Source organism: Siniperca chuatsi, linkage group LG7, assembly GCF_020085105.1.
Source record: "Siniperca chuatsi isolate FFG_IHB_CAS linkage group LG7, ASM2008510v1, whole genome shotgun sequence".
Lineage (NCBI taxonomy): Eukaryota > Metazoa > Chordata > Actinopteri > Centrarchiformes > Sinipercidae > Siniperca > Siniperca chuatsi.
The window spans coordinates 20,025,497-20,040,895 of record NC_058048.1 but is presented as its reverse complement, the minus strand read 5'-3'; the positions used below and the strand labels follow the sequence as shown (position 1 = coordinate 20,040,895).

At 39.1% G+C, this 15,399-nt stretch overlaps 1 protein-coding gene across 4 annotated transcripts in view; it reads left to right on the top strand.

Moving 5' to 3' along the window:
- LOC122878754 (succinate receptor 1-like) overlaps positions 1 to 15,399 on the top strand; it is a 41,893-nt gene that overhangs the window by 18,804 nt on the left and 7,690 nt on the right. The window contains exon 1 of one of the 4 annotated variants that reach the window (XM_044202050.1): positions 14,469 to 14,611. The exons of the other annotated variants lie outside the window; for them this stretch is intronic. The gene's annotated coding sequence lies outside the window, so the exon portion shown is untranslated. Of the gene's footprint in view, positions 1 to 14,468; positions 14,612 to 15,399 lie in introns of those variants that run through there. 4 annotated transcript variants of the gene reach the window in all.

Here is a 15,399-nt window from a genome sequence, read left to right as displayed (position 1 = left end):
ACGGGGTAATGTGAACACACAGAGTATTTGTTCAGAATGTTTTTATTTCGATCCTTTCTCAGCTATCATAGGATGCAGAAACTCTAGTGGATACAGATACAGTTAGAATAATTGTGAAAGATTACTGGCTTACCAGTCACTGTTGCATTACTTGTGGGGGTTGTTGAAGGATAAATAACGTCTGGTATGGTACAAATATGATCTTTAGTATACTTTATCTCACTGCATGTAAAGTTAAAAGAAAGTCAAAACAAAGGGAATATTCTGCTGCAGTGTATATCATTAGTTTCCTGTTCAGGATCTCAGATGTGCAGATAGGCATTCTGAAAAGTCGGAAAGGTTCAGTTAAAGTATTGCCTATTATCTTATTTAGCTTGTGGACAAAATTCAAACCAATTCAAATGCAATTCAAACCTCTATTTAAAGAGTGGGATCCTGTATGTAATATGTAAACAGCAGAACTACAGTATTTAGGGCTTGAGTTCCAGTTGCTGGTTGTGAGTTTGAACAAGCTTTTCAAATGGTGCATCTGACAGCAAAATAATATTTACACATTTATTTTAAAACACATCTTCCCTCAGCTCTATCAGAGAGGCGTAGTGGGGATGGGTTGTAATAAGGCTGTTCCCATAGAGAGAGACTCACACCAAACAGGACGGGCAAGCATCACAGTGTTGAATATTCCTTCACTGCAGACTATCAACAGTTCCCTCAGTATCATCCCAACAGGCCGTTGTAGAGTAATATTAGTAATGCATCATGCTTTCCCCTGAACAAGGTTACGTCACCTCTTTGCTTATGGCAAGTGGAAAAAGATTAACAAAACATATAATTTTACTTAATCTGTGCAGCAAACAAAAAAACCTGCCATAACCTTTTAAAGAGCGGCCTGCGCCAGCAGTATCCACTAATCTGTTTCCTGCTAAGGCTTGAAACTAAAAAGAAGAATGCCAAAATGTTGTCTTCACCCTCAAATTAAAAGTTGTTGGTGTTTGAGGCTGAGAGACTTCCACCACACAACAACAATGAAAAGCCAAGTGCAGCTTCTGTAAGTAATGGAAGCAAACATCAACAACTCTTTTTTTGCAAGAGTTTTGCAACTGTCAGAATATACTGATCAACAAATAGTAAATCAGTAACCTCTCCCAAAAAACAACACAAACAAGTGAAGCCAGGAGTCAGTTAAAACACTTAACCACTAAAAACATATTAAAATCATAGCAGCCTAGATAAGCGCTCACTTTTAACCTTGAAATGCCAAGGCTGACAATTATGTTACATTCATTTGGCTAGTACTTTTGTCCAAAGTGAATTACAATAATTGCAATAAAACTCCTTAGAAACAAGCTGGGTCATTAAAAATTGGAAGTGCATCACCCCCAAACTAAGTGTTCAGTGTTACAATACTAATGCCTTGAGTTGTTTTTTTTTCTTTAAGAAATGAGACATAAGTAAGTGCTAGCATGGTGTTTCGAGGTGTAGTCTGAAAAGGTGGGTTTTGATGGACAGTGACTGTGCTGACCTGCCTTCAGTGGCAAGTTCATTCCGCTACTATGGGGCCAGAGAAAGAGCCTTGACCCATAAATGTAAACACGGGGACCACCAAACAACACTGTAAAGGGCTACAAGTATAATAATATGTTAACAATACAATCAGGAAGCTAAGCATTCAATAGACATCCTATAACCCTCATTTGTTTCAGTTAAAAGCCAGTAAATCAAATATGCTTACCGTCCCCTGGCTGTCAGCTTGACAACCAGTTCAGCACTGCTGCCCCTGACTGCGTTGCACAGATGAGCGCCACTCCATTGTTGGGACAATAATGTGAATTGCTGAGAAGTGTTGGATAGAAGACAATTCCTTGTTAACGCCACTCAGACAGAATGGTGCAATGTAGCTGCAATCTTGTCTGTTTGTAACGCTGTCTTGCTGGGGTGCAGAATGCAACACAAACCGCATGCTTACAGCTAAACCAGAGTGCAACGTACAGACTGAGTATGTGTTGTAGCTACAGTCAGTTACCTAACAATGCACAGAAAAGAGCTTAAACTGTACATAGAATGTGATTGTGAGGAATATTAACTCAACTTCATTTCTCTTTCAAAAACGCATGAAAATTAATAATGATGAGTATGTTAAAACACTTTGCATGCAAATCTACAGGCTCTGTATGTGTGAGAGATACTGACCTTTCTGATAACATAGTTCACACTGGGGTTTCATCCAAATACCTGACCCTGCCTAGAGGAGTCACAGTACTGAAAAATAATACACACACACACACACACACACACACACACACACACACACATACAGTATATGCAAACATGAAACAGGGTGGGAGAGAACAAGCAGGTTGGCCATGGTAACTTACTGTTGGTAAATACTCATAAGGACAATCTCTAGACTCATCGCAACTAGCAGAAAGACGTGTAAATGTGCGAGACGGAGGGGGAAAGATATGATAATGATTATTGGCGAGTGTGTTGGAGAAAGAGAACAGATGCTAAGATAGAGAGACAGAAGGGCGAAGAATAACAGTGGAACAACAGAAACATTGGTTTTATTATTGGTTTTGGTAGTTTAGACAAAGTTAGATAGAACTGAGATGCACATACTTTTTGAAACTAATTGGCAATTACGGTAGCTTACTAATGCATAAACAAAACTGAAGTGCACTTGGTTTATGTGGTGATTGATAGCTGATTAGAGATGCATGAACAAAGCTATCAGAGAACATTATGCAACATAACGGGATCACTGACTTTCTGAGCTAATAGGGTTGAACTTGAAGCCCAGATGATAATAACATGTTGAAACAGATTCCAAGTGCACATAACCCATGTCTACAGTTAGTACTTCTTCAGAAATTTGACTGGGAATATCAAACTGTTACTTTTGGTGCAGTGGGAAAACCTCAAAAAATCACCTGCAGCAGCTCCCAGGCTATGTGAAATCCAGATTTTCTGTTTGATTGGCCAAACAAATGCCTTGTGAAATAATATCACCTGTGGTGAATGTGAGTCCTCAACACACACTGCACATATTCATAATGTTGCCATGTTTTTTCGCCAGATGAGGTGCATGGTATTTAATGATTTAGAGCACTTCAGTCAGAATGTCTTTCCCTGAAGGCACACACTCGCAGCTGGTTATAGATGCACAATTCACAGAGCAGATCAACCCAAAAGGCAATCTATGGGGAAATCCTGGTGAGCAAAGCAGATCATGTCCACTCATGCGCACCACATATACTGTAATCCTCTGCTTGTCTTCCATGTGTTCCTTTACAGGGCTTAAATATAAAGCAACCTTCAGCTCGGCCTTCTGAGAAATACACTACTTTATTGTTCTGTAAGAAAACAAGATGCTGACCTTTTGAAACTCTGTCCTGCTGTCAGGGTTGGATATTCTGAGAGTTGGATAGTGTACCTTATTTTAGATGAGGATGATTCAAATTTTCCATCTGTATTGATCTCAAGCAATGTACACGCTGTACAGTATGCCTGCTACCCAAGACAAAGATCTCCTCTGAGCTCAGCAATATCACTTACATATTTGACCAGAGGAGGACTAAGTTGTCGCACAGGTTGAAATGTAACAAATGAAGCATGCCATATGTGTTCCAGCAACAATGTTCTCAGCAGTACTGGGTATTTAAAATGAGACTTTACTGTGTCACTTTTTTGCTTTTACTTAAATTTGGCTAACATGTCATACAATACTTTAACAGGGTTTTCTGACAAAAGACAGGCCAAACGGATCGGCCCTCTGCTTCTGTATCAGATTTCAACTTTGGCCTTCTTGAAAAAATAATAATCACAACATCTCTCTCTCCTTTAGCTAAAAATAAGTCTGTTTCTAAAAGGTGCTGGCCAGCTTAATAGACTAATTAACTAAAATCCCAGGAGGACTGTAACAGCCAAATTAAATTAAAAAACAGCTCTCACAACACTTTGCATTAGAGCCACAGTCACTTAGTATTTTTGTTAGTGCGCAATAGTCTGCATGAATATCCCTTTTTTAATCTCTCTCTCTTTCTCTCAAATACATGTACAAACATGCAAATCTCTGTTACGCACATACTCCCCAACGCAATGATTTTTCACTTTTCACGCCCTTTTCCCCTTTCCTTTTGAGACAGTAATCCCCAGCTGCAGCACTAATAGCATTAGCAGAGCATATCCAATCCCCTTAGTACCCCGACAGGGAGTACAGAGCTCAGACCTACACTGAGACAGACACTCTGGGGGACTACACTACCCATACTGCCTTAGGAAATCTATGCACATTACTCAGCTCATTATTGATTAAAGTAAACTAAAACAAAGATTTAATAAAAAGTGGAAAGGTGTGTATATTATCAATGTTATCACAGAGACACTGAGACACAGTTACAGTGTAGTGCTTTTGGTGGGTGGCTGGTTGGGAGTATTATGAGAAAAGACAGCAAAGGACAGGATGAGAGGGTTATCTAGAGAACAAGGTAAACCCAAAACATTGTTTAACCTATTTTATGTGCTGTGTATAAGTGTGTGACAGGGAGAGATTTGTAGAGAATATGAAAGATCACGAATACTGGTACAGAAAACATGAGCAAAAGCTGTCTCTGAGGAGGATTTAAATAGTAAAAACAGTAAAAACCCAGTAAAATAACAGAAAGACTGCCGTGTCATACAAAAAACATAACCAATAATTACCCTAAAGTGCATCAACATGATCACTGCATTGATATTTTATTGATAGTCCTACAGCATTCTACCTGAGCTAATTAGTGCTGCATAATGGCTCATTTAGTGTGAATTGTTCTAGTTTTAGTATAGAAATGTAATATACAGCTATATTTTCATGAAAACAAATTCCTGTAATTTATATATTGACTCGTTTTTTTTAATTTAGTGTTGGTTTGTTCGTAACTTGCAGGAATGTGCTGTCGTTACTTCACCAGCCAACTAGGTGCTCAAGTAACAAATAACCAAATGTGAAAAAAACAACTCATTAACATTGATTAGCTGATTAACAGGAAGAATCTTCTTTATTTCACCAATGCACTTCCGTGCAGGACCTTCATCAGGGTGATTTCTTATCTGCTTATTTGTAATTTACAGTAACTATAAGGACCATGATATATTTCTGCCAATCAGTGTGTGCTACTTTGTGTGTACATATGTATGCATGACCGAACTAATTATGAACAATTATGAAAAACATATTCATTCATCAACATATGTGTTTTGGATGAGTAAACAATGTGAAACAATGTTAACATAATATTTCAGATCGGAATTCACAACAGCATCCCGGCGTGTTTCGAATTTGCTGCATTGTTGCTGAATTATTCATTTACACGCAGGGCAGACAAGCATTTGTATGTAAATGTGTGTGTGTGTGTGCCTACGTGCATGTTGTATGTTTCTGCAAAGCTAAAGACAAAGAAAACATAGATAGATAGATAGATAGATAGATAGATAGATAGATAGATAGATAGATAGATAGATAGATAGATAGATAGATAGATAGATAGATAGATAGATAGATAGATAGATAGATAGATAGATAGATAGATAGATAGATAGATAGATAGATAGATAGATAGATAGATAGATAGATAGATAGATAGATAGATAGATAGATAGAGAAAGAACATGCACATAAGGGGAATATGTGCAGTCGTCTCTGACTGGTCCAATGGTCCACAGTGCCAACAAACCTTGTTCCCAAACACAGCCTTCTAAGGCAGAGCAACACCAAGCCAACCAGCAGAGGACTTTTCTTCCTTCCTCCCAGCCCCTGTTAGCCAGCCTGCCAACCACAATGTTTCTTGACTCCATCTCCATCTCTCAGCCGTTACCCATTGCTCACAATGAGTCATTGACTTGAAAACAGGCTGCAGTCTGCCATGGCATCATCTTAAAAGTAATCATTCTACTATGCAGAGTCAATATTGTTTTTTTTTTCTTTTTTCTCTGTGTGTGAGAGAGAGGCAGAGAAAATTATGTAGACACGGCGAGGGAAGGAGGAAGCTACAAAGGAATGAAGGGGAAAGGAAGAAGAAAAAACCAGAAACAGTTGTGTGTCAGGCCTAAGAATGAGCTGTAACCTAATGAGTCTAGATGAAAGCTGACTGTCTGAGCTAACTCAATTCTTTGCTCTGCTAGTCACAGTTCTTAGCTTAATGATGTTTGCTCCAGACTACTGATGCCACAGCCAATGCTGGATTGCCTTTTTTTGGTCATATGTTTTCCTGTGTGCGACGACCCTCTTCACTGCTTGCATGTGTAGAATGTTGAACTTGGCTGAGGTCGCACACAGGCTGACATCACCCACACTGTGCAGCAGACATCCGTTTTAGACATGTTTACAGTGCTTAAACCACCGGCATGCCTCTATCCCCGCTTGTATAAACACAGAATGTAGCTGACCATGTGCACACTTGTATGTGTGCACAGTGTTCACCAAGAACAGATATATAACCGGAGCTGAAGGTACGGCTGCAATCTGTGGGGTTGTGGTTAAATACATAACAGGAATGAAGACACAAGGGCGAGGATGTTCCAGGGAGGTCTTTGTAAAGGGTATCAGAGAGTTTTAAGGGGCAAGGTGTAGTGTGTACACAGAGATGAGGAGGAGTCAAGATTCTTGCTCAGGAATGCTGTAAAGCTGTTTGTAGAGTCAGCAGGACAATGAAAAAGCTTAGGTGTTGGAGCTCTGCCAAAGCAGTGATGGGAAAAATGAAGAAAAGAAAGAAAACGGAGGAATGGGAATGAAAGAAATGAATGGGATCCATAAAGGGGAATCTCAGGCGTGTTGTCCATTGAGGAGAGTTTTACACTCTCCATAATAATGCAGTCTCAGGTTAATGAAATCTGGGAAGCTCTCTTTAGAATTGTATCAAAGCCCTTCCTGCCCTACTGCACCATTTATACCATTTCCATCTCCACTGCAGAATACATCCATCCTCTTTGTTTTATGCTGCCTATCAGTAGCACATCTGTTTCACAGTTTCATCACTGTGTTCCTGACCACATTTGTATACCCATCTATCCGAGCCAGGTGTGTGTCCCTCCATAGAGGCAAAGTGAAAGAACATACACATTACACAAATTCTCCCCCTCCCAGTCAGGGAGAGAGATATAAATAAGGCCAATAACACTGCGATAATAAGACAGCATCCAAACACACTCTAATACAATACCACATTATACACAACAATAGAACAAAAGTGTGTACTAAGAATTATTTCTCAGTTTCTCAACCTTTGTGTCATTGGAAAATAAAGATCAGTTCACTGCACCTCAGTTGAAATCTAAAGGTTTAAGGTTTTAGATAGAAACATGCCTCAGGAAATGTCGGCTGTTCCCTTCCCAGGTATATATGGAATAGATGTCATAGAGGTTAATTCAGGAGTCGTAATATGATCGTGATGGTGGCATTAGGGTGTTGACAGAAAAAAGCAAATGTGACTGCAGACGTGAAAGAAATAGTTGCATGTGAAGAACAGCAGTAACACAGATATAGATAAGAGTCTAATCTAATCCGTGGTGCTGAAACCTGAGCTGCCATGAGACAAGCTGAGAGCTGTGATGTCACAGGGCGAGACCTCCGCCCCGTCTACCTGCCAAGAGAGGCAATGAGAGAGGGAGCAGGATATTGTCTGTGTGCAGCAGAGCACGAAGTTGAGACTTTAGTATCATGCCAGTCATAATCACCACCTGGGGAGGAGTGAAGGGAGAAGAAGGCAGAGTGACTGACCAATGAGGAAGAAGGGAGAAAGCAGAGATGAAGAAAAGAGGATGAGGAAACATTGGATCAGGTGCTTGGACGGATGTGAAGGCCACCACCACATGAACAAACATAGACGCACAAGCATGCACACATCATTAATTGCATTTGACTTCTCACAGTATTTTTGTAACAGATCTCTCCATATGAGAAAACAAACAGGATAACCCTTCTCGACCACAGAACAAACATTTAAACTCTTATTGGCTCTCTTTCTCGAATCCTGTGAGCACCTCCAAACATGAACTCTCCTTATTTCCTTTCTATATTTTCTTAAAACCAAGCAGACAGAGACGAATTCCTGTGGGTGTGTTATTTAGGAGAACTGTTGACTACCTCGGCAATGGTTGGCAACTTGAGTCCTGTCCTTTGGTGCCAACACATACAAGCCAGGAAGTCAAAGAGAAAATTCCCCACAGAGAAAATTCATAATTCTCCACCTATGACACTGATATAGTGAAATATTTAGAATTTGATCTGTCAGGGGTTATTTGGTTATTAGATTAGTCAACTCAGCTAACTCTACTTTTGTGTCAAACCTTAGTTCATCATCTTACTTTTTATCTCGCCACATTTACTGTGAAATATATCCAAATTATGTCACTGCACAATGCATTGTTTTCCTCTCTTTTCTTGAGTGTGGAGACAGATTTCAGGGACGTCCTCCGTGGTGCTACGAGATTTTCCAGTCCCCTGACACTGTGTGACACCAATTAGGAGGCTGCAGGCTCCTATTGGTCCAAATGGTGTAACTGACAAAAAAACCTCTCTTGCTGTGTTTCTTTGTGTCTGATATTATAGTGAGAAGTGAGTGAGCAAAATGCAGACAAGTCAAGAGAATTACAATGATGAGGAGGGAGGCAGAAGGCTGACAGGAAGGGAAAAGGGAGTAAAAAAGAGAAAGAGGGGGAAGTGAGTCGAAGCTGAAAGGGAGTAAAGTAAAACGGCTGATGTCGCAAAGGGAAGTTTTCTGTCGTCAGCCCACACTTTACTATGAGCTGACAGAGCTGCCAATTGCCTCACAGAAAAGGAGTGACAAGAATGCTGATATGCTGTCAGAGTACTTGGAAATCTAAGATATAAAGAGTACTTTCCACCTTGTTGTTTAGAGCAATGTACAGTATTTTACAATCACCACAGAGGCTTACAAGACACTCATTGTCTCTACTAACCTTGCTAAACCATTACAATGTGTTTTACATAATATAACCTGTTTCACGGCTCCCAGGTTTCCCCACAGCAGCGGTATGATGTCATCAAGTCAAGACACAGAACAGGAGGGCCATTATTTTTAGTACGGTGCGGTAATGTTCACATCTGTAAAACCTGGTGATGCCGGTAATGAAAATACACAAGGACGCAATAGGCAAATCACACACAGATGCTGCTGTTCAGCACACACCCCTGTGTGTCACAAAGCTGCCAGTTTAATGCAGGAAACAAGTTTCATAGCTTGTGAAAAATCCACAAAGGCTCACTCAAGCTACCATTAAGGAAAAGTAAAAGCAGGCAGCTGCTTACTGCATTTCTGACTGTTCACTTTGTGAAAAAATATGTATACACTAACCATGCATTATTTTAAAATCTGCTTTGGGCCAAAAACACAGGAGGACCACATTAAAGCAGAGATTTTGTACAAGCCTCACACACAAATGTAAAGCATCTGGATATAGCCACGGCTTGACATTAGTTGTGCTTGACTGATCCTGAGAGCTGGCTATCAGAGGCTGAAGTGAAAACATGGCAGGGTTAGATATTAGCCCCTGCTGAGGCCAGGAAGTCTTAGCTCTGCGACGTGTCTAGTGACTAGCGTAGCGATTAGCTGACGGTTAGCTGACCTGACGGTGGTTTTGAATTTATACGTCCCAGTAGACAGCAGAGGCAATCATATCAGTAACGCTGAGAAAGCCTGACACAGCATACACCACCAGCATGTGTAAAACAAGCCTCTGGAGCTGCCGTGACTGAAAATGAAATAGATCCACAGCAGGGCAAAGAATACAAAAAGACATGTAGGAGGCACAGGGTTCAAACTGAGGAAGGCTGCAGGTCCCACACCACCTATAAGACTTAACATAGTAGAACATGGGGGGTCCTTGCTGTTCAATTACATTTTCTATCAAAATAAATGCCCTGACATGACTTGGTTTCGTCACCTTGTCAGCTTTGATCAGGGCTTCAAAGTAGATTTTGTTTCTCCAAAAAGGTTTTAAACATGTCCAAGTGCACAGACCTGCAGTTTTGACATGCTGTGTGTACATGATCGACTGTAGGCAAACAGGAATATTATAATATGGAATATTTTCTGGAGGAAATAATAATATTCTCTTTGATAATGATTGGGGTACAAATAATCTGACATGCTGCAATTTATGATACTTTTAAATGAGGATTTGTGGTTTATAGGGACAATTACTTCCTTTGTTAGGGATGAGTTTTATTTTCTTTCTGCTGTAGTCAGGAGGAGGAGAAGGGGAAGATAACTTGACAGTGTCTCTGACACAGATAAAACAGAATGAGCCTAACAGATTCTCTCACTGAAGTGAAACTGTAAATTTACCAAAAAAGCAATAGCTAGCTGTATATTTTCACTGGAACAGAATGACCACGTGCATTTGAAACAGGAAAACAAGGAGTGTTTGGGGGCTTTTAAGGACATGTGTAAACCATTATGCATAACTGGTCTTGGCTGTGACCCCAACAAAGGGACAAGAGCAGGTGAAGCCCTCAATATCACCCCTGTTTGAGCATGCCAGTTTGACTGCTGCTCAAACAAACACTGGATGAATTATTGAAACCCCCTCTGACTCAAGCCTATGAGAACATATTGGAATTAGATGTTTGGAAGAAAATAAAGGAGACAGGATTGAAAAAGAGTGAGAGAGGAGGTTGAAATGATGATAAAGGAAGATAGAAGACTATGGGGGGAAGAAAATTCTAAAAAGACAAAACTAAGTCTCAAAAAACTAACTCAAAAGAGCAGAGGAGATAGGTCATGTAGAGAGCACATAGAGTGCAGAGAGATAGAGGATGTTATGCTGCACTTAAAACATTTGAAAGTAACTCAACAACCTTAGCATTATGCAGTAAAGAGATGCTAAGTCTCTATTAAATCTCTCACTTTCTCTGCCTCCATCTCATGTGATACACACTAAAACACTCATAAGCCTACACGCTACATCAGATTTTGATCCAATTAACTGTCAAATGTGAACCATGTTGATAATTAGTACAGAGTTGTAGTGATAAAGCTCTAAGTGTGTCACCTTCCAGAACTGGGACAGTTTAAGCTACAGGGGCTAATGTGAACATTAACGCACAATGGGCCAGTATAAAACACACACTCACTCACACCTCACTCACATGACAATCTACTAAAAATTATACCCATATACTGTTGTCAGGCCAAGTAGTTTATAGTTTGTAGTGTTTAATTTAGGTCACTCAGTTGTTTCTCTCGCTCTCTTTCTGTGTGTGGTTGTGTGGACATGTATTACTCATGTTAAGGGGACATACATCTGTTAACAGAGCTACACATTATGGGGACTCATCTTCCTTTTGGGGACAAAACGCAAGTCCCCATAATGTAAAACATTACATTTTAGGGTGAAGACTTGGTTTAAGGTTAGGGCAAGGGGTTAGATTTAGGCAAGTAGTGGTTAGGATTAGAGTAAGTCTCCAGGAAATGAATATAAGTCAATGTAATGTCCTCTGAAGTGCGGGAAACATGACTGTGTGTGTGTGTGTGTCAGGGTACATTTGGGACAAATTGCCCATCTAAGGGTTAGAGGGAGGAATGAGCAGAAGTGAAACTAGCAGATACAGTCCATCGCCTTTTCATTTCTTAATTTCACACACAGACATGCCAACGTGTATACACACACACACACACAATCACAAGTTATGAGGGCACTGTGACATACTGATTGGCACAGCTCCACCCTCTACTAACTGGTCCATCGCAAGCTTTGTCATCTATTTCTCTTCTATCTCTCTTTTCCTCATGCTGCCTCAATTTTTCCAGCTTTATTTCCATTTAACTAGCAACAATTAGAACTTGCTCTCATGCATTCTTCTGTTTTCTATATTTTATTGTTGCTACATGATTTCATCAATGTAAGTTTCCATAAACATAATGCAGAACACTTCTGGAGATTTAGCCCACTATCTGAGCTTTGGGTTAATACTGCTCTCTGCTGGATTCAATTTGTATCACATCTGTTAGGCCTGGTACATGAAATGACCTGCTGGAAGAAATAGGCTATTTATGATTTATATACAATTCCCATCAATTTGAACACAGTTTCCTATTCTGGTGGGTCTCACTTGTATGAGGATTATAATTTGCATAGTTTGTCTTCTAGTTTCTTGTAGCAGACACACATACACCACAATGACATCTTACAGTAATACATAACATTTATGGGCTCCTTTTATACCCCTCTCACAACTCCACAAAGACATACACATACAGATGGGCAGGAGACTACTGTGGTTTTCAGTTGTGTTTATTTTTACAGGTTTCCCTCTAGTCTTTGCTTGTTTCCCCTTGTAAATTACTGGCTAATTTTTATTTAAAGAGAAAACAGAAAAAAATCCCTTTTGTTGAACTGGTCACAAGCAGTAGATGAAACTGGTGATGTGGGGTCACAAGTAAACATCGCTACATTTTAAGGGCTCACACTGGTTTGGTGTACAGTGTACAATATTGTAGTCCTAGCTTGTAATTCTTAAAAATGTCTCAAACACACACTTGCACACACACCTTATGGTCCTTTAGTTTTAAATTAATCCACCTGATGAAGTCACACCCTATTTGTCTGAAATGTCGCCAGTGGGTGTTTGGCCTGGGGTTCAAATCCTGTCTGTTTGATACATGATACTTTCTGATAATTTGTTTGCTGTGGTCTGCCACCAGAGGGCACTAGCATTATATAAGATGGCAAATGAAAACAAAATAGTACTTTATTAAGAAATATTAAGATATTATTAGATCATTTTTTATTATTAGCTGATTCTCTTCCCTCTCCCCGACAGTCAAAATGTGCTGAACTCTGCTATGAACAAAGTGAGACAAGACGAAGAGGCAAACTTTATTTTACATATAACATTACATATTACAAGTAAATATAGAAACGAGTGTTAAGTGTTAATACTTAAACATGACATTTAAAGCAAGGTAAATGTATATCACTTGTTCAAATGCTATTACAAAAAGTAATGTTTTACATCTGTGTCCTTAAATTAACCCACTTCTCAGGTAAACTATAATGCCTGTCTGAATTACAGAAATTATGCTGTCTTGAATTGATAGAAGACGCAGCAAGGAGAGCGCTGCCTGATGGTCTGAGGAATTTTCATAGTTGATATTGGATGAATATTTGTTTTGTGTAATCTGGAGTGAATCCTGTAATCCTTTATAAATTATATAAACCAAATGATAGCATAACATAAGCTAATATAAGTCAGTATTAAAAATAAGATTTATGTCATTGCCCCACTGTTGGCCTCCAGTAGAACAAATCCTAACACTACTAAAGCACAGGAATTCTGAAATATTACTCTTGATCCCATAGTAATATAACCAAACAAACCACTGTCGGTCCCAGGCTGGGTTTCTTAAGGACTTGTCCATTACATTATACCTACTTTACTTACTTTTACTTTCTCTGCAGTGTAAAGTAAAAAAAAAATAATAATAATAATCTACCCTGACTTTGTCTCACATGTCTCTCAGCAGTAGATCATGTGCTCTCTAAAGGCTGACCAACATTGTAAGCTTTGTTGCCAAAATATTCTGTAGGCCCCCTTTCAGAATTAACATCATCAAGATCAGAGTGTGTTATGCAACCACAAGAAGCTTGACACCATAGATTAAAATATCAAAAGTTAACACTTTGGTATTGTTTTGCTATCTGCGTATGTTCCAAAGCAAAGTGAATGAATTAGATTTTATTATTTTCACACAATTAAAGCTTATCGAATCACAAACAGGAACATTTGAAGGTATTTTTTGCTAGCTATGATAGCCATTATAATTGCTCTAAGGCCTTACTCTTTTTTTGAACATTTCTCACATTTCTGTTTTTAATCAGCATGTCATACCTCCATGTTCAGTTTCAAAGGATTAGAATGAAAGATGTCCACAAACATTCAAGAAGGGGATCACGTTAGGGCTACAGTACATCAAGATACATTCCCACACTGTTGAGAGTTGAGTAAGAATTGCATGAGATTAGTTAAGAAAGCTTCATCCTCAATTTCCATTAACACATTCACATTTATTAAAATTGATTATAACTACAGTAACTACAGTTAAACGTCTAAATAATGGTCGGGCTAACATCCAAGCTTTTTTGAAAAGCCAAAATACTGGAACACCTAGTTAGTGTATGAATAGCAAACAATTTATCACATCATTTCATTTTGAATATTGAATTTGAATGTTTTTAGACCTCCTTCTTAGCTCCATTTCGCTGCACACTTGTGCTCACTCTGTATATTTGAATTATATCACTGATGTTTTTGATGCTAAAGATTAATGTGCTGCTCAATTTGTTGACTTAAAGGTGGGTTATGTGATTCTGGAGAAATCCAGTACAATGACAAATACCATGATATAGAGGAACAATGACACAAGCAATGTAACTAACGTTAGCTAGGTTGTGGGTTAGCAAACTGTCCCTACAGTTACTGCCTCGAAGCTAACAGCCAGAGAGGACGAGACGGTTTCTCAGAGCCAGCAAACCAGCTCCAACAGCGATACTCACATCTCTACTGCTACTATAGCTAATATCACAACAACAGCATATCTTGGAAAACTAGAAAGTAAGCTGAATGTCTGTGGGCAAGTCATTGAATGTTACCTGACAGACAAATCATGGCTGGAATAGTGTTGTGTGGCTCGGTCCGAGCCACTTTGTTTGTTTAGCATTTACAGAGCCAGGGCTGTGTACAAAGACCAGATTTTTTTTTCAGCGCACACACAGAATGGATAGCTAGCAGACCGTGAGGAGACATTCGCTGAATTTGACAAAAAAGACACGTATTGGATTAGAGTCGCGTAGCCTACCTTTAAGTAAAGCAGCTGATACTGTAGCTCAGGCAATACTTCACACACTGCAGTCATTGCACTACCTGTTACAACATATCAGCCCTGTTGCAAGAAATCTTGGTGTCCTGTTTGATAGTAATTTATGTTTTGAGCAACATATCTCTATTTGCCATGTGAAATCAATAGTCAACATTGATTGTTTTAAGGAAGTAGTTATTTTGACCCAAACCATGATTGCTGTGATCTCAGGACCCCTGTTTGGTATGGTTCCACTGACCTTATTCTTAGAAGAGGTTTCGAAAGAGTTATGTTACCTTATGCAAAAAGGGTTAAGCAATTATTAAGCAATTATTTTAAATGGGAAATTGGCAACTATTTAAAATGGTGAAAATTAAATATTGTTAGCATGAAATAATCACAATATGCGAGAGTTGTAAGTTTTACACATAGTTTTGTGTTAGTCAATGATTCGTCATAAATCATAGAACATGGTACATTTATTTTTTTTACACTAAAATAAGTCAATAGAGTGAATAATAATGAAAATGTGCTGATTTGAAAG